This window comes from Protopterus annectens, chromosome 16.part0, assembly GCF_019279795.1.
Source record: "Protopterus annectens isolate FY-2018-M chromosome 16.part0, PAN1.0, whole genome shotgun sequence".
NCBI classification, from domain to species: domain Eukaryota; kingdom Metazoa; phylum Chordata; order Ceratodontiformes; family Protopteridae; genus Protopterus; species Protopterus annectens.
The window spans coordinates 22,706,593-22,729,707 of record NC_056750.1 but is presented as its reverse complement, the minus strand read 5'-3'; the positions used below and the strand labels follow the sequence as shown (position 1 = coordinate 22,729,707).

The following is a 23,115-nucleotide window of genomic DNA, read 5'->3' as shown; positions in this document are numbered from 1 at the left end:
TTTTTCACACACATTTATGAGGCGCACTATTGAATAAAATGGCTGTCATTAGTGGACAATAATCACTAGAAGTTTTCTACACTTGTCATCCACAGAGATACCAGACTTCCTCCTTAACTATGGTTTGAGGCAGGAGCAACAGATGAAGCAATCACATCCAAATCAAGAGTACACATATCCTGCCAGCTTGAACTACCCACAGATTATGCATTTTAAAAATAGGCAGAGATGGGCTGGCTACTGGCAGAAAACATTCCTGAAATATAAAATTCTGCTGTGGCACGCACACTGCGTTTTTCCCCTTTCCAGAGCTGACCATCAGCTGCTACCAGCTCCTCCCATCATTCACCAGATCTACCAAACCCACCTTAGCCTCTACCAGGCTCAACCTGACCCATGTTCTGCACCTGTAAGGAGACTGAGGATGCTGGTGCAGGATCATACTGCTGTCCAGGAGTGTGCCCTAACTTCCACCTACCCCTCAGCAATAACTACCTTCAGGAAGTCTATGTACACTTCCATAAGGCACAACCTCATAACTAAACAGCTCACTACTTACGCAGCACAGAACTCGCCAAGTTCTTAACACTGCTTAGAGCAGTAAGCTTAGGTTACTGCCCTTCCCGTAGTACAGGTGAGCCAACTTTGGCTATTCACTTCCATCCTCCTACACCCCTAATGGCAGTCACGGTATTAAATGAACACAGGCCGTCTGAACACAGTAAGGGCTTTATCCCTCTGTGTCATATGGCTACTCAGTGGTACATATACTCTTAATATCCTTAAAAGAGTACAACAGTACAGACAACACTAAAATACTTCTATGTAAAGTCACACAGTTCAGAAAACACAAAACAGATCTAACAAGTTTCTACAAGAAGTGAACAAATAATACTAATAACTCAACTAGAAGAAATATGTGTTTTAATGTCTTCTTTTTGGGCCTCAACTCAGAGTGTACTGGCATTCATAAAAAGAATTGTGGGCATAAATGCTAATTTCCTCCAAAATGTAATATGTGTGTGTTTTACATCTGTGTTTGTGTATGTTGAAGTATATAAATGTAACTATAGATACCGTGCCATTCATAACATCAAGCTGCACTTCATCAATGTGTAGGTTTGATGCAATAATATCACATTTAATTATATCAACAAATGCAGCTGACTGACACCGTGCAGCTCATTAGCATGCAACGATGTACGTGAATAGGTTTCTTCACTTCACTTGCATTGCTGTTATGGCGCAGTTTATGTTTTCTCTGAGATCGGTAGGTACTGAGATAAGAGAAATCATCATCATTAATCCCACTGCTGGGTGACCTCAAAATCGGAATAATTAAAGTCACAAGGGTGTGCGGCTGCAGAGCGACTTGCCTTAATGCAAAAACACCTTTGCAAGTTCTTTTTATGTTCAGTGTACTCAATAAGACAGCATTCATTTGGTTAGGTTAAGGCTCAATACATATAATTTTTGATTGAGTGCACACACATATACATACATACACATCTATCACTGTCCTAACCTTGGACACCATAAGGAGATGGAATGAAAGTGCATATTAGTATCAATAAATACTTTAAAAAGTCCATAAACTGATTACATTATCCTATTAAGTTAATTAAAGCACTCTTAACAAAAGTGAAGTAAAACCAAACAGAATCTGCTGATGCACAGAAAATAATTGGCAAAATACAATAAAACCTTCAAGATAAACATAGAACACCTCCAAGAAAATTACTTAGCCATAAAATATCGCAGAACATGAAATCCAACTACAAAATAAAAAATACAAAATAATATAAAAAATACAAACTAATCAGACAACCACTCCCATTCACAGCAACAGAAAAAAGTAAGCTAATCAAACATATAAAAAAGTAAAATATACTCTAGCATACAACCTACTAACGAGGGCATCTCACACTCCTGGGTCCAAAGTACAATGGGATGAGCCCTGACTAAGACTTAGACAACCCAAAATCAACAGATACGGAAACCAGGGTCAGGGAATAGAGAGGGAGTGCCTGATGCCCGCTCATACAACATGTAAGGAGAGATGTACCCTGCCCTAGCGCAGTGCTATCATCTACTGAACAGGATGTACACAGCATGCTGCATATGAGCTAGAGATGTATGTCTGGCTCTGGTGTACCATACTCATGCGGTCATCTTCATGGCACATTTGCAGGAATGTATAAACCCACAGAGGGAGATACAAGGCAGGTCCCCAACATATGCAAAAACACACACCAGCTACCAAGGTAGGAGTTAAAGCCATATATGATGGCAGTCTATCTGCTGGACAACCACAATTGGCTCTCACTCTGCCAATCAATCACACAAGTGTCATTGGGCAGTTAACATGGGAAAAAGATCAGTACAGTTTATCATCCACCAGACAGAACAAGACAGGATAAAAGACTGTAGAAAACATTAAAAGAGAGGGGTAGGAGAAAGATGGTTTTACTTATGGGAATCAGAATCTGCAAGCATCAGACCCTCCAGGTTACAGAGGGGCAAATGAGAGCTGAAAGAGGTCTTTAAAAATGATATAAACTGTTGTGGTTTCCTCTGGATCAGTAAACTAAAAAGTCTTGATTTCATTCTGCTCATGAAATTCTGAGTTGAACTATAATCAAAAGAATTCAATGAGTCACTGTTTTAAACTGCTAATGTAGTACAAGGACATATTTCCAGACAAATGGGGAGTAATGCAAATGACCTCTTAAGGACATCAGGTGTTTCAGCTATCTGGCAGATCTGAATGTCCATGAAGTTGTTCTTTTTAAGTCTGTTAATGGACGGCTTCAGGCCAATAAAGCCAAACCCTACTAGCTGTGGACATGCATGTTCCAGTCTTTTTATGACTTCATCAACACAGCCTGAACTTGTCCATTAACAGACTTAAAAATTAAAAAATCCATGGGCATTCAGATCTGCCATATAGCTGAAACACCTGATGTCCTTAAGGGGTCATTTGCATATAGCCCATTATCCTCTTTTATCCTCTTTTACAATAAATTTTAAGGAATCACATAGTGAAAAAGTACAGTTTTGTACCTACCATAAATGTAGATGTCCGAGAGGAATGCATCTGCAGTCTTTACAAATGGGTTGTCCTGTCGTCAGGCAGAAAGTCTGGGTCTGGCACTTCACCCGGCGTCATTGCGGCAGTTATTCGGGTATAAAGGCATCACTCAGTGTTTCTTGCCCCAGATGCCAGGTGCCCTCTTGGATGGCTAAATTTGCCAAAGTTTCCAAATAGAGAGCAAACACATAAAATAAGCATGTATGTACATATATACAAACAAATACACCATAATAGATCCCCCAAGCTAGCTGTAGATTGGCAAATACCCTAGGAGTACCTCAGAGGGAAGGAGGGTGGGTAATCCTGACTGCAGATGCATTCCTCTGGACATCTACATTTATGGTAGGTACAAAACTGTACTATGTCCTTCAAGGATGCATCTGCAGTCTTGAATACCATAGCTAAACTAGGGAGGAGGAAAAGAGAAGAAATTATGGTGTAGTTAGGATCCTGCAAAACAGCAGTGGCAAACCCTGCTCGGGATCTAGAGTATAAAGGTAAGTTATAATGGGAGGTCCAAGTAGCAGCCTCTATAATGTCCTTGGTAGCCACTCCTCTTAAGAAAGCTGTGGTAGTGGCTGTAGCCCTTGTAGAATGTGGCCTTATGTTCTGTGGAGTTTGCTTTCCATGGTAGGAGTAGCAGAATCTGATGCAATTTCCTATCCACTTGGAGATTGTCTGTTTTGAAATTGCTTTTCCTTCCCTTCCTGTTGCATATGCTACCAGAAGCTGGTCAGTTTTCTATTGCCCTTGGTTCTGTCCAGGTAGTAGCGTAACTGTCTATGTACATCCAAAGTATGCAGCAGTCTTTCCCCTGTTCTGTGGATTGGGAAGAATGTAGGTAGGTGGATAGCCTGGTTTAAAGACACTCTGGATACCACCTTAGGCATAAATGTAGGATTTGTTCTCATGGACACTCTGTCTTGATGGAAGATTAGGAAGGGTTGTACTGCCATTAAAGCCTGTAGCTCAGAAACCCTTCTTGCTGAGGTAATTGCCAGCAGGAAAGCAGTTTTCCAGGATAGGTGTTGAAGTTCTGCTGTTGCTGAGTGTCAATTTTTCTAGCACAAAGTTCAAGTCCCATGCTGGCAATGGTGGTTTCCTAGGAGGTTTTACATTTTTAATTCCTCTCAGAAACTGCCTGAGTAGAGGATGAAGACAGGGCTGTATTCTGCAGAAATAGCTGATGCATGTATCTTGATGGAGGAATAGGACAGGCCTGTATGGAAAAGCTCTGCCAAATACTCCAGGATGTTGGCTATGTCTACCTTTGACACATCTTTTCCCTTTCAGTACTCCAAATGAGAAATCTTTTCCATTTTCCTGCATAGTTCCTTCTTGTTGAAGGTCTGCGGGCCTCAAGGATAATGTCTTTAACCCTTTGGGATAAATCTGGGTTAGTTGTTCTTATGTAATGTTCCAGGCAGTCAGCTGCAGAGTTTTCAGGTTTGGATGCAGGGTGTTGTAGCCGCTCTGAGTTAACAGCAATGGGATCAGGGGTAGTGTCCACATTTGTCCCCGAGACATGCTCCTCAGTAATGGGTACCAATGTTGTCTTGGCCAGTCTGGAGCTATCAGAATGATCCTTGGACGTTCCTCTTTGATTTTCAATAGCACCTTATGCATCAAAGGAAGTGGTGGGAATGCATAGGCTGTCAGGCCTTTCCAACTGAAGGATAGAGAGTCCACCTTCCAAGCAAGTGGGTCTTGTGCAGAATTTCTTGAGCTGGTGATTGAGCGGGGATGCGAATAGGTCTATCTGTGGTAGTCCCCATTTCCTTGTGATGGCCTTGAAGATGTCCGGGTGTAGCATCCATTCGTGAGCATCCGAGGTAGTTCTGCTTAATATGTCTGCTAGGATGTTTAAAATTGCTTGTAACTGAATGTTGTAGCTCAGAGCCATATTCCATAGGTCCAGTGCCATCTGGCATAGAGGGTATGAATGAGTGCCTCCCTGTTTGTTGATGTACCACATGACTGTGGTGTTGTCTGTCCTTATCATCAACTGGCCTTCTTGGAGGAATGGTCTGAAATTCTGGATTGCCAGTTTTACTGCCAGCATTTCCTTTTGATTTATGTGCAGGTGCAGCTGATCTTGAGTCCATAAACCTTGTATGCACTTGTCCAGCATGTGGGCCCCCCAACCGAGGTCTGAGGCGTCCGTTGTGATGGTTTGGCTTGGTTGAATGCTGTGGAAGGGCAAACCTGGGTTTGACTGACATGCCTGAGCCCACCATAGGAACTCTTGTTTCAGGCATGGGATTAGTGGTATTTCGGTTTCTAGGCTGTGCCTGTGTTGAGACCATAAATTCTTCAGGTACCACTGTAGCTTTCTCATATGTAGTCTGGCATGAGGGACCAGGATTATGCAGGATGCCATGAAGCCCAAGGCCTGCAGTACTTTCCTTGCTGTTAGTTGGCTCTGCTTTGTTAATGCCAAGAAGTTGTTCTTGTTTTCTGCAGTTAGGAATGCCATCTGTTTTGTTGTGTCCAATTCTGCACCTAAGAAGGTTATTCTTTGGGATGGAATCAGTCTTGATTTTTTTATATTGACTGTATATCCCAGGGCTTGCAGTAAGTAAATGACTCTTTGTAAGTCTTCTGTTAGCTTGTTTCTGTTGTCCGCTTGTATCAGGCAGTCGTCCAGGTATGGATATATTTGGATTCCCTGTAGCCTGCAGTGGCGATTACTGATGCCAGGCATTTCGTGAACACTCAGTAGATAAGCCAAAGGGCAATGCTGAGAATTGATAATGCTCTGATCCTGCAAGAAATCTGAGGTGTCTTCTGCAACTTTGCAGGTATGCCTCCTTGAGATCTAGAGTCACCAGCCAAGACTCCTTGCCCAGCATGGGAAGAAGTTGCTGTAGGGTCAGCATTTTGAATTTTGGAACAATGATGAATGTGTTTAAAGCGGACAGGAGAATAGGCCTCCAATTTTTCTCTTTTCTTGGTACCAGGAAGAGTCTGGAGTAAAATCCTTTCCTTGTTCCATAGATGGTACCCTTTCCACAGCTCTCATTTTTGCTAATTGAGCTATTTGTTTTAGAGCTTCTGTCTTTTGATTTGGTGGTAGGTTTGGCATTCCTCTTTTTGCTGGTAAAGTATGGAAATGAAACCTGTAGCCTTGGTCTATAGTTTGCAAAATCCACTTGTCTCTTGTGATGCAGTGCCAGTTTTGAAAATAAGGCTAACTTTGGGTGCTGCTATTTGTTCCCTGGAAGTCACTGTGATTGTCCTGTTGCAGTGGTAGTAGTTGTGTCTGTGCCTCGCTGGTTGTTACCTTGCCACTCCCTGTAGGCACCTCCTCTGGATTGGTTTCTGCCTCTTGAATGCCTATTCCTGCCTCTCTGTGTTTTAGAGTCTGGAAAGGACCAATTTTGGAAGACCAGTTCCTGCTAAACCTTGGAGGCTGAACCTGTAAGAAATCTTTCACTGTTTGTACAGATTTTGCCTTCTCTTCCATTTTCTTCAGTACCTGCTGAGCAGGAGAACCAAATAAATTGACCTTATCCATAGGAGCATCTAATAGTTTTGCTTTAACATGATCCGGCAAGACCTGTTCTTTCAACCATGCATGCCTTCTGATAACTGTGCCAGTCATGGCTGATCTAAAGGAAGCCTCCAGTGCATCATAGCCACATTTTAACGAATGGTTACTAACCTGCTGAATGTTATGCACCATTTCAAGAACATATTTCTTATCTAAAGAGTCATCAGAGGACAGTTTCTTAGTTAACTGATCAAGCATAAACTCCTGGTATTGGATCATATGAAACTGACAGTTCAATGCCCTAGCTGAGAGAGTAGCAGAGGTGTATACTTTTTTACCCCATCTCTCTAAGGACCTGGATTCCCTTTCAGAGGGCCTTAGGCCCCCTGGGAGATAGTCGGGATCTGCAAAGGGGCCTTGTATAAATGGTGATGTGTGTCCGGGACCCTGTAGAACCTGGAGGTAAAGTATCAGGAGCAGTGCAAGCATCATTAAATGCATCATCTACAACAGGAAGAACTGGAGGTATAGCTAAAGGCCTATGTTGTGGTAAATGCAAAAAAAGTCCTAAGCCTTTTCCTTGAATCTGAGAAATCTTGCCCCTGCCATTGAAATTGCTCTCTCATGGCATAAAGGAAAATTCCTCTGGTGGAGAGGCAGAAGGATTCTCAGCATCGGAGTCTTCATAAGGAGAAAAATGAGCCTCTGGATGGTCTGTATTGTCTGAATCATCAGAAGAATCATCTGAGGACACTGGCTCAGGGTCTCTTTTCTGGAGGTTGAGAGGCCCTGTCTGGATGAGGTTGGGATCCCCTTATTAGAGATGAGATCCTCTGCCAGAGTAAGTATTTGGGAACTGGAGCTGGGCCTGTGAGAGGGGGCTTAACAGGCACAGACTTAGAAGTTTTGGCTGCTTAGCCCTGGCAAAGGCCTTTATGGACATGGCTGCAGGAGGCAAACATCCAAGGGGATGGTGTCCGATAACTCTTGTGAAAACCACACTAGCAGTTTGATTTCAGAGGCCGATTCAACCAGGTTAGAAGGGTCTGGGCCTAAACAAGGAGTGGAAATCTTTATGAGGTATTTGTTTCCCACAAGTTAAACAGTTATTCACTTTTGTCTTCAAAGTAGTATAGTAATCTCTGGATCTGACCGACAGGACAACCCATTTGTAAAGACTGCAGATGCATCCTTGAAGGACATCTCTAGCTTGCTAGGATTTTCTTGTAATTTTTTCTAATTGGTTTTGCTGTGTGTACTGTTCACTCTCTTATTTGTTGTTAGATGGGATATTTTCCAGACACCTTAATGGTTATGGACATCAGCTGGGTACGACAAAGTACAGTTGTGCACACTTACCATAAATGTAGATGTTCGAGTGTATTCACTGTTGCAGTCATTACAATTGGGTTATCCTGCTGGCAGGCTACCCTCAGTCGGCCTGAATTTCAAAGTCTAGGTCCAGCGTCGGTTGCTGTCGCCTCCTCCCTGATGTAATTTCACCAGGGGTATAAAAGATGCAACCAACGCCATTTTCTTCAGTTTTTCTTGTCCCAGATGTCAGGTGCCCCCAATAGGATTGGCTAAAAATATGTCAATAAAACATACATGCACCAAAGTATATATTTTTCCTTCATCTACAAGCAAATACACCACATAGGTTGTATAGAATAGAGAAGTACAGATAAGTTCCAGCAAAGAAATGGGCGATGGCGGGTGGGTAACCTGGACTGCAACAGTGAATACGCTCAAATGTCTACATTTATGGTAAGTGTACACAACTGTACTATGTTCTTCGTGTTTCACTGTTGCAGTCATTACAATTGGGTTGAATCCCAAAGCTAAGGTTGGGAGGCTGGAGCTAAACAGCATTAGGAGCGGCTATTAGGCCCTGCAGAACTGCAATGGCAAAGCCTGCCCTGGATTTAGAGTAGAGTGGTAAGTGGTAGTGCTTTGTGAAGGTGTGCACTGAACTCCAAGTAGCAGCCTCTAAAATGTCTTTGGTTGGTACTCCCCTGAGGAAGGCTGCTGAAGTGGCTGCTGCTCTGGTTGAATGTGGCCTAATGCCCTTAGGTACTGGCTTGCCATGTTGTGAATAGCAGAAACGAATGCAGTGGCCTATCCACTTTGAAATAGTCGGCTTTGAGATAGCCTTTCCTTGTGATCCTGCAGCAAATGCCACTAGCAATTGTTCTGTCTTTCTGAAAGCTTTGGTTCTGTTCAAATAAAAGCGTAGCTGTCTGTGTATATCCAAACAATGCAAAATTCTCTCCCCCTTATTCTGTGGGTTTGGATAAAAGGTAGGCAGATGAATAGTTTGGTTAAGGGCCACACTGGACACTACCTTAGGCATAAATGTCAGGTTTGTCCTCAGAGAAACCCTGTCTGGATAAAAAATGATAAAAGGTTCCACAGCCATGAGTGTCTGTAGCTCTGAGACTCGTCTTGCAGAAGTTATTGCTAGGAGCAGAGCTGTTTTCCAAGATAAAAACTTTATATCAGCTGTAGCGGTTGGCTCAAAAGGAGGCAGGGTAAGTTTTTCCAAGACATAATTGAGGTCCCATGCAGGTATTGGTGATCTCCTTGGAGGCCTTAAATGTTTGGCCCCTCTGAGGTACTGCCTTAATAAAGGATGAGAAAAGATTGGTGGCTCTGTATTGTAATGAGTCGAAATGGCAGAGGCATGAATTTTTATAGATGAAAAGGATAGGCCTTTGTCCAACATCTCAGTCAAGTATTGCAAAATCTGAGGAATATTTGGTACAGCTGTGTCAATTCCTTGTGCCTGGTTCCAAGCACAGAATCTCCTCCATTTTCCAGCATAGGATTTTCTAGTACTAGGCCTCCTGGCCTCCAAAATGACATCCATCACCGCTTTAGTGAGAGGTGTGTTTTGTAAGACTACATTATCCGTCATGCTGCCAGATTTAATGTCTTGAGTTGGCTATGCAGGATCTGATTGTTCTGCTGGGACAGTAGATGAGGCACTTGAGGTATGGTCCAGGCTGGGCTTTGAGACAATTTCCTTAGGATTGGATACCAGTACTGGCGTGGCCAGTCTGGGGCAATCAATATCATTTTTGGATTCTCCTGTCTGACCATTAGGAGTACCTTGGGGAGGAGAGGCAGAGAAGGAAAGGCATATACCGTTTTCCAGCTGAAAGATAGGGCATCCACTTTCCATGCTTGTCTGTGATAAGTCCTTGTGCATAATCTCTTTAGTTGGCAGTTGTGAGGTGAGGCAAATAGATCTATGTCTGGGCATCCCCATTTCCTTGTTACCATGCTGAAGACTTGTGGACCCAATTTCCACTCGTGGAGATCCATGAGCTTTCTGCTTAGTTCGTCTGCCAGAGTATTTATCTTTCCTGGCAGGAATTGTGCCTGCAGATGTACTTGGTAAGTCAATGGCTAGTCTGCAAAGGGGGTAAGAATGAGTGCCTCCCTGCTTGTTTATATACCACATGACAGTGGTATTGTCTGTCTTTATCAGTAGTTGTCCCAGATGAAGTAGGTCCTTGAAGGCTGTCAGGGCATTTTGAACAGCTAGCATCTCTTTTTGATTGATATGCAGATGCATTTAATTTGCAGACCATGTGCCTTGAATACATCTTCCTGCCATGTGGGCTCCCCAGGCATAATCTGATGCATCCGTTGTTAATGTCTGAGTGGCTGGGGGTAGAGTGAAAGACTGTCCCTTGTTCTGGTGACAGGCCTTCACCCACCATCAAAACTCCTGTTGCAGGCAGGGAATGAGAGTAACTATTGTTTCCAGGCGGTCGCAATGTTGAGTCCAAACACTTTTTAGGTACCACTGAAGTTTCCTCATATGCAGTCTTGCATATGGAATTAGTAGAATGCAGGATGCAATGAAGCCCAAAGCCTGCAGAATTTTTCTTGCAGATAACTGAGCCTTTGTTGCCAACAGTTTGAAATAGGTAGTCAGTTGCCTTTGTTTGTCTGGCGTGAGATAAGCCATCTGGGCAGTTGCATTTAAGCTTGCACCCAGGAATATTATCTCTTGAGAGGGTACTAGTTTTGATTTCTGTTCATTGACTGTGTACCCTAGGCATGGTAGTAATGTCTTTACAAACGCCAGATGCTGTAGAAGAATGTCCTTTTTCTCTGCTTGAATGAGGCAGTCGTCTAAGTAAGGATATATTTGTATTCCTCTTTGTCTGCAGTATGCAATTACTGGTGCCAGGCACTTTGTGAAGACCCTGGGCGCAGTAGATAAGCCAAAGGGCAGTGCAGAGAATTGGTAGTGCATTCAGCCAGCTTTGAATCTGAAGTATCTTCTGCATGTTTGTCTGATTGGGAAATGCAGGTATGCCTCTTTTAGATCTAAAATCACAAGCCAAGCCTTCTTGCCCAACATGGGCAGAAGCTGCTGTAGAGTCAACATTTTGAATTTTGGAATACCCAGATATGTGTTTAGAATAGATAGGTCCAGTATTGGTCTCCAGGCTTTGTCCTTTCTGGGTACCAAGAACAGTCTTGAATAGAATCCTTGTCCCTGTTCTTGCTCTGGTACTTGTTGAATGGCCCTCATGTCCATGAGGAATGAGACTTGTTTTTGTGCCTCTGCCCATTGATGCTTTGGCAGGTCTGGTCAACCGTTTGCCCTTGGGAGGGTATGGAAGTGAAACTTGCAGCCTTGTAACACTATGTTTAAGACCCATTTGTCCTGGGTTATTATGTGCCAGTTTTGAGAAAAAAAGTGCTACTAGTTTTCCCCCTAAAGGTGTAGGTGTTGCCAGAAGATAAGTGCTTGGTGCAGGCAGGAGGAAGTCACTGGGACTGTTTCCTGTATGGCTGTGATTTGTCTTCTCCAGTTTTGGAGGTAGAAGCACCCCATTGTTTAGACCTGTATGAACCTTTGGGCTGGGATCTGCCTCTAGGGCATCTGCATCTGCCCCTTTGTGGCCTGTCTGACACTGGAAAGGACCAATTCTTTGTAGGCCAGTGTCTGCTAAATCTTGAAGGCTGTACCTGTAAGAAATCCTTGACTGTTTGCATAGATTTAGCTTTATCCTCCATTTTCTTTAACACCTCTTCTGCTTTAACACCAAACAAAGTATCATGCTGTAATGGAGCATCTAATAATTTTGCTTTAACATGATCAGGTAGATTTTGTTCCTTTAACCAAGCATGCCTCCTAATGACAGAACACGTAACTGTGGCCCTGCAGGAGGCTCCAGAGAATCAAAACCACATTGCAAAGTATGCTTTCCAACTTGTTCAGCTGCATGCAATAAATCCTGCATTTCTTTGTTTTCTGCACATTCAGAATTTATCAACATTTTCTGTTTAAGCAGTGACATAATATATTGCTGATATTTGAGCATATGAAACTGAAAATTTAAAGCCCTTATAGCCAAGGTAGCAGAAGTGTAAATCTTTTTTCCCCATCTGTCCAGTGCCCTAGAATCCCTGTCAGATGGTGTAGGGTTTTTGCAGTGTAAGCTTTGACCCCTTTGGGACCCTGAGAGATAGTTTCTGGGTCAGCAGCAGGGTTTTTGAAAAGGAATTTATGAGAGTCAGGAACCTTGTAGTACCTGTCCGGCTTAACCGGAGCTGGAGGTAAGGAGTCAGGGGTCAGACTGGACTCTGAAAATACATCATCTACAATGTCTAACACAGGTGGAATAGCTAGGGGCCTGTGTTGTGGTAGTAAAAGGAAGTCTCTGAGCCTTTTCTTAGAGTCTGTATAATCTTGGCTCTCCCAGTGGAAATGCTCCCTCATGGTATGTAAAGTTTCCCCAAAAGAATAATCCTCAGGAGGAGAGACTGAAGGGATAGATTCTTCAGCATCAGAATCCTCATAGGGAGGAAGAGAGTATTCCTGATCAGAAGAGGAATCAGATGAAATGGAAACCTGATCTGAAGATTCATATTCTGTCTCTTGCCAAGGCCTCTTATCAGGAGGGGGATGGGAACCCCTGAAAAAGTAATTAGGTCTTCGGCCATTTTGAGCACCTGTTTTTTAGGCATGGAGGCCTGTCCATGAGGCTGTTGTACTTGTTTCTTTGTTTTTAAGGGTGTTTTAGTCTTTGCCTTTGAAGCTGAAGTCATTTTAACATATAATTGAGTAGGTCTGAAAACCCCCTCAGAAGCCGATGCCTGCTCAGCAGCTCTGGACCCATCCGAGGGAATAGTTTCTGAAGGTCCAATACCTTGACTTTCCAGTGGCCTGGTTGACTCCACGTGGGTGACAGTAGTGGCTTGCGAGTCTAAGTTAGCGGTCATCAGGGGCTGCGAAGGCACCTCACTGAGAACCGACGAACCGGCGACTGGCTTAGAAGAAGCCTTGTCGTCGGTTTTGGACCTCGGATACCTGTCCTTTTCTTTGCGTTTCTTGTGAATTCCGGTAGTCGGATGGCTATCTGACGACATTGTATAGTTAAATCTTCTGCCAAAATAGTGAAATGCAAAATCTTACTGACGCTTAATAGTGCGTTGGTTAAATCCAGCACAAAACTGACAACTAGCAACATCGTGGTCAGGGCCTAGGCAAGGAATACAGTAAGAATGAAAGTCCTTATGAGGTATTTGCTTCCCACAAGAAATGCAATTATATTTTTCTAATATCGGTCTGGAGCAAGAAAAAAGTTTCCCCAACGGGATACTTAGCTTTTAGTAAAGACTTCGAATCTGAAATTCGAACACAAAAATCTCAGGAGTCGGCCAACTGGCACTTGCGAACTGCTTTTGCTTCGGGCACCGCACGGCAAGAAAGACTTAAGAAAATGGTGTCGGTTGCATCTTTTATACCCCTGGCGCACTGATGTCAGGGAGGAGGTGACAGCAACCGACGCCGGACCTAGACTTTGGAATTCAGGCCGACTGAGAGTAGCCTGCCAGCAGGATAACCCAATTGTAATGACTGCAACAGTGAAACACGAAGAACATCCCTGTGTTTCCAAAGATTAGCCAAACAGTCTACTTATGTTGTGCTGATGAAATCATACAATGACTGAAACATACATGCCCACAGCTAGTGGGGTTTGGTTTTAATGGCCTGAAACTGTCCATTAACAGACTTAAAAAGAAAAAAAGTCATGGGCATTCAGATCTGTCATACAGCAGAAACACCTGACGTCCTTAAGAGTCATTTGTGTATATCCCATTATCCTCTTTTACAACAGATTTTAAGGAATCACAAAGTGAAAACTCTAGCTTGCTAGAATGTTCTTGTACTTTTTTTCTAAATGATTTGGCTGTGTCCTGTTCACTCTTCAGTGGGGAACACTGAAAAGGATAATTACGAAGATCATGTAAAAAACAAAAACAAAAAAAAAAGGGAAAAAAAATTGAGCCATAACGCTACAAAGCAACTAGGTAAGAATGTTCAACATTTTCTTCTAGATAAAGTCCATTTTTGATCATTTCAATAATAACCACCACCCAGTTTGAGGACCAGAGGGTTGCATCTTTGCTGTTTAGAGAGGATGTAGTCCTTATAGTCTCAACTGGCTTTAATCTACAGTATGCATGGGAGTTTGATTCACTGCTGAATGTGAGGTGACAGTGATGAAAATCAGTATCTCTAAATCACAGTCATAGCCCTTCCTTAGAAAAGCATGGATCTTTCTAATCAGGACAGGGGAAAGAGGCAACTCAGGTGGAAGACTAAGCATATTTGTGTCTTAACCACTAGTGAAGTTGGAGGTGAATGGGAGAATGACAAGCAAATGAGTCTAGCAATAGCAGTACTGCAGATATTGCACCAGACCACAGGTGAGGGTAAGGGGTTGGGAAACTGACCAGCAGATGGGTGCAGTGACAGAAGTAATGGAGATCTGTACTAGACCATGAGTGAATGACCAGCAAATGGGTGCAGTGAGAACAATGTTATAGGTGTACCAGGCCATGAGCAAGGGCAGGGTGATTAGGAAATCAACTAGCAGGTGAATGCAGTGACAACAGTACTGCAGGTGCTGAAGCAGACCATGAGTGAGCAAATGTTGCGGGGAATGGGAGACTGACCAGCAGGTGAATGCAATCACAATAATATTGCATGTATTGTACCAGACCATGAGTGAGTGCAGGGGGACTGGGAACTCAACCAACAGATGGCTGCAGTGACAGCAGTACTGCATGTATTGTACCAAACCATGATTGAGGGTCATAAGATTGGGAAATCAACCAGCAGATGGGTGCAGTGACAACAGTACTACATGTGTTGTACCAGACCGTGAGTGAGGGTAGGGAGATTGGAAGACTGACGCAGAGAAAGATGCATTGACGGTATTGTAAGTGATTGCACTAGACCATGAGAAAGGGTAGGGGGAATAGGAAATCGACCAGTGATGGGTGCAGTGATAACAGAACTTTAGGTGTTGCACTGATCAGGAGTGAGGGCAAGGGGATTTGGAGACCAACCTACAGATGGTTGCAGTGACAGCAGTACTGCAGGTGTTGTACCAGACCAAGAGTGAGGGTAGGGGGACTGGGAAACTGACTAGCAGATGGGTGTAGTGGTCACAATACTGTAGGTGCTGTAGCAGATAAAGAGTGAGGGTATTTGGATTTGGAGACTGACCTACAGATGTGTGTAGTGGCAGCAGTACAGCATGTGTTGTATTAGGCCATGCGGGAGTACTGCAGGGATTAGAAAACAGACCAGCAGATGGGTGCAATGACAGCAGTACTACATGTACTGTATTAGATCATGAATGAGGATAGTGGGATTGGGAAATCGACCATCAGATGGGTGCAGTGACAGCAGTACTACATGTACTGTATTAGATCATGAATGAGGATAGTGGGATTGGGAAATCGACCATCAGATGGGTGCAGTGACAGCAGTACTGCATGTACTGTATTAGATCATGAATGAGGATAGTGGGATTGGGAAATCGACCATCAGATGGGTGCAGTGACAGCAGTACTACATGTACTGTATTAGATCATGAATGAGGATAGTGGGATTGGGAAATCGACCATCAGATGGGTGCAGTGACAGCAGTACTGCATGTACTGTACTAGATCATGACTGAGGATAGGGGGATTGGGAAATCGACCATCAGATGGGTGCACTGACAGCAGTACTGGGTGCACTGACAGCAGTACTGCATGTACTGTACTAGATCATGACTGAGGATAGGGGGATTGGGAAATCGACCATCAGATGGGTGCAGTGACAGCAGTACTGCATGTACTGTACTAGATCATGACTGAGGATAGGGGGATTGGGAAATCGACCATCAGATGGGTGCACTGACAGCAGTACTGCATGTACTGTACTAAATCATGACTGAGGATAGGGGGATTGGGAAATCAACCATCAGATGGGTGCAGTGACAGCAGTACTGTAGGTGTTGTACCAGACAAGAGTGAGGGAAGGGGGGATTGAGAAATCGACCATCAGATGGGTGCAGTGACAGCAGTACAGTGACCGCAGTACTGCAGGTGTTGTACCAGATCATGAGTGAGGTTAGAGGGATTTGGAGACTGACCTGAAGATGTGTGCAATGACAGCAGTAATGGAGGTGCTGAACCAGACCATGACTGAGGACAGGGGGATTGAGAGCTTGACCAGGAGATGGGTGCAGTGACAGCAGATGCAGACGTTGTAGCAGACCATTAGTGAGGGGGGAGGAGAGACCAACCTGCGAAGTGTGCATGGACAGCAGTACTGCAGGTATTGTACCTGACCATGAGTGAGAGTAGGGGGATTGGGAGACCATCAAGGAGATTAATAGAGTAACATCAGTACTGCAGGTGCTATACTAGGCTTTTGTGGTGAAATGAGCATGGAGTTATACGGCAAATACGACAAATCTCTCAGTTTACTGGTCATTCTATGTCCCCATCCTCACCTAAGGTTATGAGCTTTGCGAAGTAACTGAAAAAATTGGAAAGTGCATGCACACTCCAAAGAAATGGGGCTACTTCCCAGAATAGCTGGGCTCTCACTGAGAGACAGACATAGGAACTCAGCAACCTTGGTGAATCATGGAGAGAAGCCACTTTTCCTTCATGCAAAGTGGAGTCAGTTGAGGTGGTCTAGGCACCACTTTGAGACCCCAGTACACATTGGACGGATTGCACCCGTCAGCTTCCCTGAAAATGTTGGGGTTCCCAAAAGTTGAGTTAAGAGACTGTTTCTCTGACTAAGGAAGTCTATAGTCTACCTTGCTTGATTTGCTACCACTTTGTCACTCACCAGGACAAACAGTTAAGAAAATGAGTTAACTAATACACAGTACTAGAATTTACCAACTTCCAGTAGACACGCAACACACTAATATTCAGGGTTCTTGTTCTACTTTCTAAGGTTTTTGAGAGACTGCAGTCTTCAGTGGTAAATGCCACTGTCATTCTGGGAGCATTAAATATTATAGTTTACTGCTTTCGGGGTTGAAGGTATGCAGGAATTTACCTCCAAATTGTTATGTTTTATCTCAAGGGCAAATACTTTCTTACCATTTTTTAAAGCCAAGGAGCCACAATTCATGAATAATCCCTACTGCCAGTGCACATACTTGTCCAGAGGCCACCTACAATGCTGACAGCTTAACAGACATTGTTCTACTGGGCTACTTGGGTGCAGGAGAAGGGATCCTGCATGGGGCAGCACTGCAGTGAAAGATCAGCGCACTACACTGAACCAGTCACCAGCACTCCAAAGATAAGATCATCAAAATTAATATTTATGCATCTTATTAGCATACGCATTGCGTTTGCATGGGTATGTTACACAGAAAGAGAGAACAAAAAAGATAGTGTCACACAAGGCTTGGGAAGCAGGATATCAATCAACATGGCAGTTATTCTAACAGGACCATTCCATGGTTAATGATCACTATTCATGCTGCCTGAGGGGTGTCTGAACCCTACGCTCTGCCAAAGTATGTGTAGGAGATGGAATTATAGTGTTTTATTGTAAACGTGTCTGGGAGAAGGCAAACTGCTGGCAGATTGGACCATCTCAGGACTGACAGACTCCGATTTCTGCTAGATTGACTGGATCAGTTGAGAGGGGACAACACCAATCTCCAACAGTTCAGAGGGAGACTTAGGAATGGGATCTAATTCCTGTTAGACTGCATGGGAAAGTTAAGGGAGGGCTTTAGTTACTGCAAGAGTGCATGGGACTGACTGGGAGTTCAACTGTAGTAAAGAATGAGGAATGGACAGCGAGTGCTCTGACTGCATTAGGAATGGGTGGAGAGGGATAATGAATGCTCTAATCATAGCAGAGGCAGTAAGGGAGGTATGGTAAATGCCTCTATCACAGAAAGGGGGGATTACAGTAATAATTCCATTCACTGAAAGCCTAAGGTAGGGGTAGGCAGAGGGCTCTGATCACTGCAGGATGGAAAAAGGGACTTGGGGCACTGTAATCACTAGTACGTTGGGGTGGGGTACATGGTAGATCTGATCCCTTCCATGGTAGTGCAACACTTAGCTAACTGGATCACACAGGCTAGGGTTAAAAGTCTCTAAACAAGATGGAACAGTCTTTACTGTAGCAACAGCAAGTTGGAAAAGATACAGCAGGAGGGTGGCTGATTCCAAAATCAGAACAATGCATGGCGGTTCTTATGCGAAGCACAAGCTCATGGTAAGGGGTTTGCATTGGCCACAAGACTTTTTATGAACTGATATAAATCATATTTGTCACAGATGAGTTCAGGTTTAATACAAGCAGCATCCCACAAACTATGCAGCTTTTGATGTAGATAACTGCTGTTTATCTCCCTCTTTCAATTTCTACACAATAATGAATATTTTACATCTGCAGCTTTTTGCTCAGTCTATGACATAACTGAGCAACACAGATTTATATTCTGAAACATAATTATACTGTTTTTTTTTATTTTACAGCTCCTGCTTATTTTAAGCTTGCATCTTCTCACAAGGCTAGCTGTAGTCTATTACATATTACTTCTGAATTTATGGGTGAAAACACAACTATCCAGGCTGTGCTGTACTATACAATAGCCATAAATTTACACACTATGATTATCACGAAAGAAGCTCTGCTGCATTATAACAAGTATAAAATTTATAGCCATGAGCATTTCAGCAGTAATCTGCATTTATTATATAGCTTCCATGAATACACCAGCAGAGATATGACAGTTGTTTTACTTGTCTTCTATGAAATTACTGACAGCCAAAGACCCATCTTTACTACCCTTGCATGCAGAAATTGGATTTACAGCCTAGCATACACCCCATGTTACTCTGCATCATACAGCATCCATTAATAGACAGCCTACAGAGTGACTGCGCAACTCTTTTATATGACACAACAGCCGCCTCCAAATTTACAGCCGCAGAAACAATACACCAGCTCTATTGTCTGCCATGACAGATAAGTGCCAAGAGGCCAGTCAGACCATGTAATTTGTCAAAACAAATAAAGCTTCTATCTGACTAGAATACAAGTATGAAAAACTTATGCCTTTGACAGCTTCTAGTCAAAATGTAAGCAGCATTTTTATCAACTTAAAATAATTTCTTCTAGTTTGTAGGTAAATGTGTATGAACAGTGGTTGTGGATCTAATCCAAGCAAAACACAGATACCCTAAAAAGGCACATATCACATTATCAGCAGTAAAATCTATTGTATCTGAATTAGAATCTAAACAATGTTTAAATGTATGTAGAAATGCACTTTTGTATAAAATTTTCAAAATGCTATTGCAAAAAAAAAAAAAAGTGTGTTGACATATACATATAGACTCCTGGTTTATTTGAGTTTTTAATTCTTTTCAACAATTTCAGTTTAGAGAAACACTTAAGTGGTTCTTCTGCTAAAACAAAGGCTAGAGAGAGAAAGAGAAGCATTTGTCAATAAAAATACTGATTTGTATTCGAAAATTTCAGTAATAGTGGTTACTGATATATGGGTCATAAACTGGAAATTAAGCCAATAGGTTCATATGTAAGTACTAGTCTAGCTGTCCTTGAGGGCCACTTTAAGCCTAATCAGTTTCCCATTTTGTACTCAAATTAATCCATCCCACTTGGTTAGAGATTGACCTTACCCATCCCGTGGTCAATAACTATATATTAACAAGATTAACTGAGATCATACCATAGATAATTTGAGGGGACCCATACATGAGATAAAGCGTTTAGGAGATGCCTCTGTCAATTAGTTGTATAGGATGCAGTCCTGGGGTAAATTGTTGATTTCCCATTCATATATCCAAGTTGCACTTGAATATGGACAGGGATAAACTTTGTTTTATGTGGATGGGGAGTCTGTTCCACAGCAGTTGTACCCTCTACAAGATATACCTGTCCCTCCAAACCATTCTGTTCATGTTGCAGAAAAGGCTTATATCCCTAGCCTGAGTACTTCTGCTGCCATTTGACTTGCTGATGTGCAGTAAATCTATCTAAACCCATCAGTAATGGGTTGGAGGATGCCTTGCATGCCAGACATGGTTCATCTGTTAGAAGTCTGCAGGATACTGAGTATAGTGAAAGGGCTTTGAGTTAGTCCATGTACGACAAGTTGTTTAGGCCTTGTATCCTTTTATTAAGTTATCTCTGCAGTTGTTCCAGTTGTTGCATGTGTCTAGACAAATACATGCCAAAGGTGGCATTATATTCACTGATTCATGCTGCACTGATTCATAAATATTAGGCTAGCTGCCCTTGTAGACCATTTTAAGCCTAGCCAATTTCTCCTCAAAGGTAAGAGTCAAACACTGTACCTTGTGCCTATGAGGCAAACACCTTAACCATTATACCAACTCCCGCAACCTTCAAAGCATTCAATGACTGAACTAATGAGAGCTAGTAAAGGGGGACAATGACAGCCCTAGATCTAGACACAATTAGTTTATAAGTTGCTCAATACAGAAGGGCTTTCTTACAACAATGGACACATGTTGGTCAAAAGTTATGTCACTGCCCACATACGTTCCCAAACCCCCAACAATTGGGTCAACTCTCAGTGGTGTATCATCAATGTGATAGTTCCCTAGGTAGATAACTTCCCAAAAGATACAATTAATGCATTTTTTGACATTTAGTTTCAGCCTATGATTTTGGTACAATTTATTTATTTGGGACAAACCTTCCTGCAGAATGGCAAAGTCATTTGACAAGCAATGACTCATAATAAGTAATAAATAATCAAATAATTCACCAGTGGTGGGGTAGTGGGGCAGTGCATAGCACTGTGGTCTCACAACACCTGGTTACTGTCTAATCTGTCTGCTCAATCTGAATGGCCTTCCTGTGTCCACACATGTTTTTGCTTTGGGCTTCAGTTTCCTTTCACATCCTAAACGCACAGGGGGGAGTTAACTTGATGAATGTGTGTGTGTATGTGTGTGTGTGTGTGTGTGTGTGTATATGTGTGTGTGTATGCACATGTATGCATGCATGCATGTTTGTGAGTGAGTGTGTGTGTGATTCTACATGTGTGCATATGCATGTGTACGTGTATGCGCCTATAACTGGTGATGGACAGACATCCAATCCTAGACTACTTCTGCTTACACCTTTTGCTTGCATGCGTGGGCAACAGCACAACAGGGCACACATGGGCATATGTCATGGCTACAAAATATAGTGCCTTGGTTGGTGCTCAGGTGGTTACACGGTGGTAGACATAATAGAAAAAGTAGCGCACTATGACGCTGCCATGTGCTGTCCCAAAAGCATTAAGGAGCACACAATTTATGATGTTCCAGTAATAAACAATTCATGCTCCCCATGCCACAGTTCTTGACATGCAAACAGCTATACTGACAACAGCATCTTTGTTTAGGCTCTTCCAAGACGGCTGCACATTGAGTAACAGCTTAATTCTAGCTCTCCCAGTGCAAAAACAGAAACTTAGACTAGAAAGCCAGTGGAGCTAGATTTCTGGGTAAAATTAAGTAACTTGCTAGTAAGTGCACTGCCTGAATGCCGGAAAAAAAGAAATACAGAGGACCCTCAAGGAAAATTAGCTACAAAAGGTAACAAAAAAAAAAAAAAAAAAAAACACTGACCAGGAAAAGTACTGTAACTCTTCAGCAAAAAGCAGTGCAAGCTCCAGACATGACTTCCAGTAACCCAGAGGAAAGTATAAGACAACTGCACACAGGCCTGATTATAATAAATGAAACACTGATGAAGTATATCAACTCAAATAAGAAAAGACTGGAAAAAATGGAAGAAGCTTTAAACAGATATTCAGATAAGGTAATAAAACTGCAAAAATCACAGGTCGAAATGAAGAAAAAGCTGGCTGAATATGAGCCTGCACAAGAAGAGATGTTTAAAAAAAACAATACAATTAGAGGACAGAGCACGTAGGGAAAACCTTAGATTTTCTACTGTACCTGAGAAGCTGGAGGGAACAGAGTGTATCAATTTTATGAAAGCACAAATAAGCAAGAGGACTGGTACTCCCCAATAGGAATTGTTAATTGATAGGGCACAACATGTGTATACTCTAAACCTGGCTATGAGAAAAGAACCTAGACCTTTAATAGTAAGGATGCAATCTTACCAGCAGGAAAAGTTGATTCTGACAAAACTGTGGCAGAAGGACAAAAATACTAAAAGTGGGAGGCAGTAGAGTGTCTGTGGAAAATGATTACTCAATGTACAGCAGGCAAAAAAGGAGTACATATATTCTACTAATTAGGGAATGTCAGGAAGCAGGCATGAGATTCAAACTGCTGTACCCAGCTATCTTCAAAATATTTTTTCCCTGGAGGAACAAAATCATTTTTTGAAGAAGTACATGCTAAGGAAGAAATACAAAAGTTTGCCAAAAAAAAGTGAGCTGTGAAATAGAAGAAGATTCTATTTCTTGTTCTTCTGGTAATAAAGACCACACAGAGACTGTGCCAGTGAAATTTTTTCCATTGTTTCCTCTGGGGTGGGAGGATGGCACAATGGTTATGGTGTTTACCTTACAGACACAAGGTGCAGGGTTTGATTCTCACATGGGGTAATTGGCTAGGCTTAAAATGGCCCACAAGGGCATTTAGCCTAGTACTAACCTATGAACCTATAAAATGTTTGAGAGAGGGGGGAATAAAGCACAAGAGTTGAACAGAGGAATCCAGAGTACGTTGGAAATGAAGCAGAGAAAGGGTTTGGGAGAAGAAGATGAACAGGAGTAGAACAAGAAAATCTGGAAATATTGGACTTTCTTGGACTTTGTTAAACTTGTACGGGACTCTAAGGCACATGTCCTACTTCACGACATTAATATTTGAACACCTTTATTGAAATATAACTTGTGACACAGGGAAAATTATATTTATATAAAAGCAATCAAACTGTATTAACAAGTTCACGTTTACAAATATTACACTTCACATATATTGCTATATATCGTATAACCAAAGCAACATTACATATTCATTTCCTGCCTTTTTTAAACAAGAAACATCTTTATTAAACCATCATGTACAACATAGGCAATTATACATTTATATAAATGAAAACAAACCACACTGGCACAACCCTAGTAGAAAGCATTTTACATCACAAACTATACTGCCACACTCCAGTTGCAAACATTACAATCACTGACAACCTACCCAATCA

At 42.4% G+C, this 23,115-nt stretch overlaps 1 protein-coding gene across 1 annotated transcript in view; it reads right to left on the bottom strand.

Annotated features, from left to right (window-relative positions):
- The window catches only part of DDX31 (DEAD-box helicase 31), a 2,738,529-nt gene that overhangs the window by 956,905 nt on the left and 1,758,509 nt on the right, over positions 1-23,115 (bottom strand). The window lies entirely within an intron of this gene.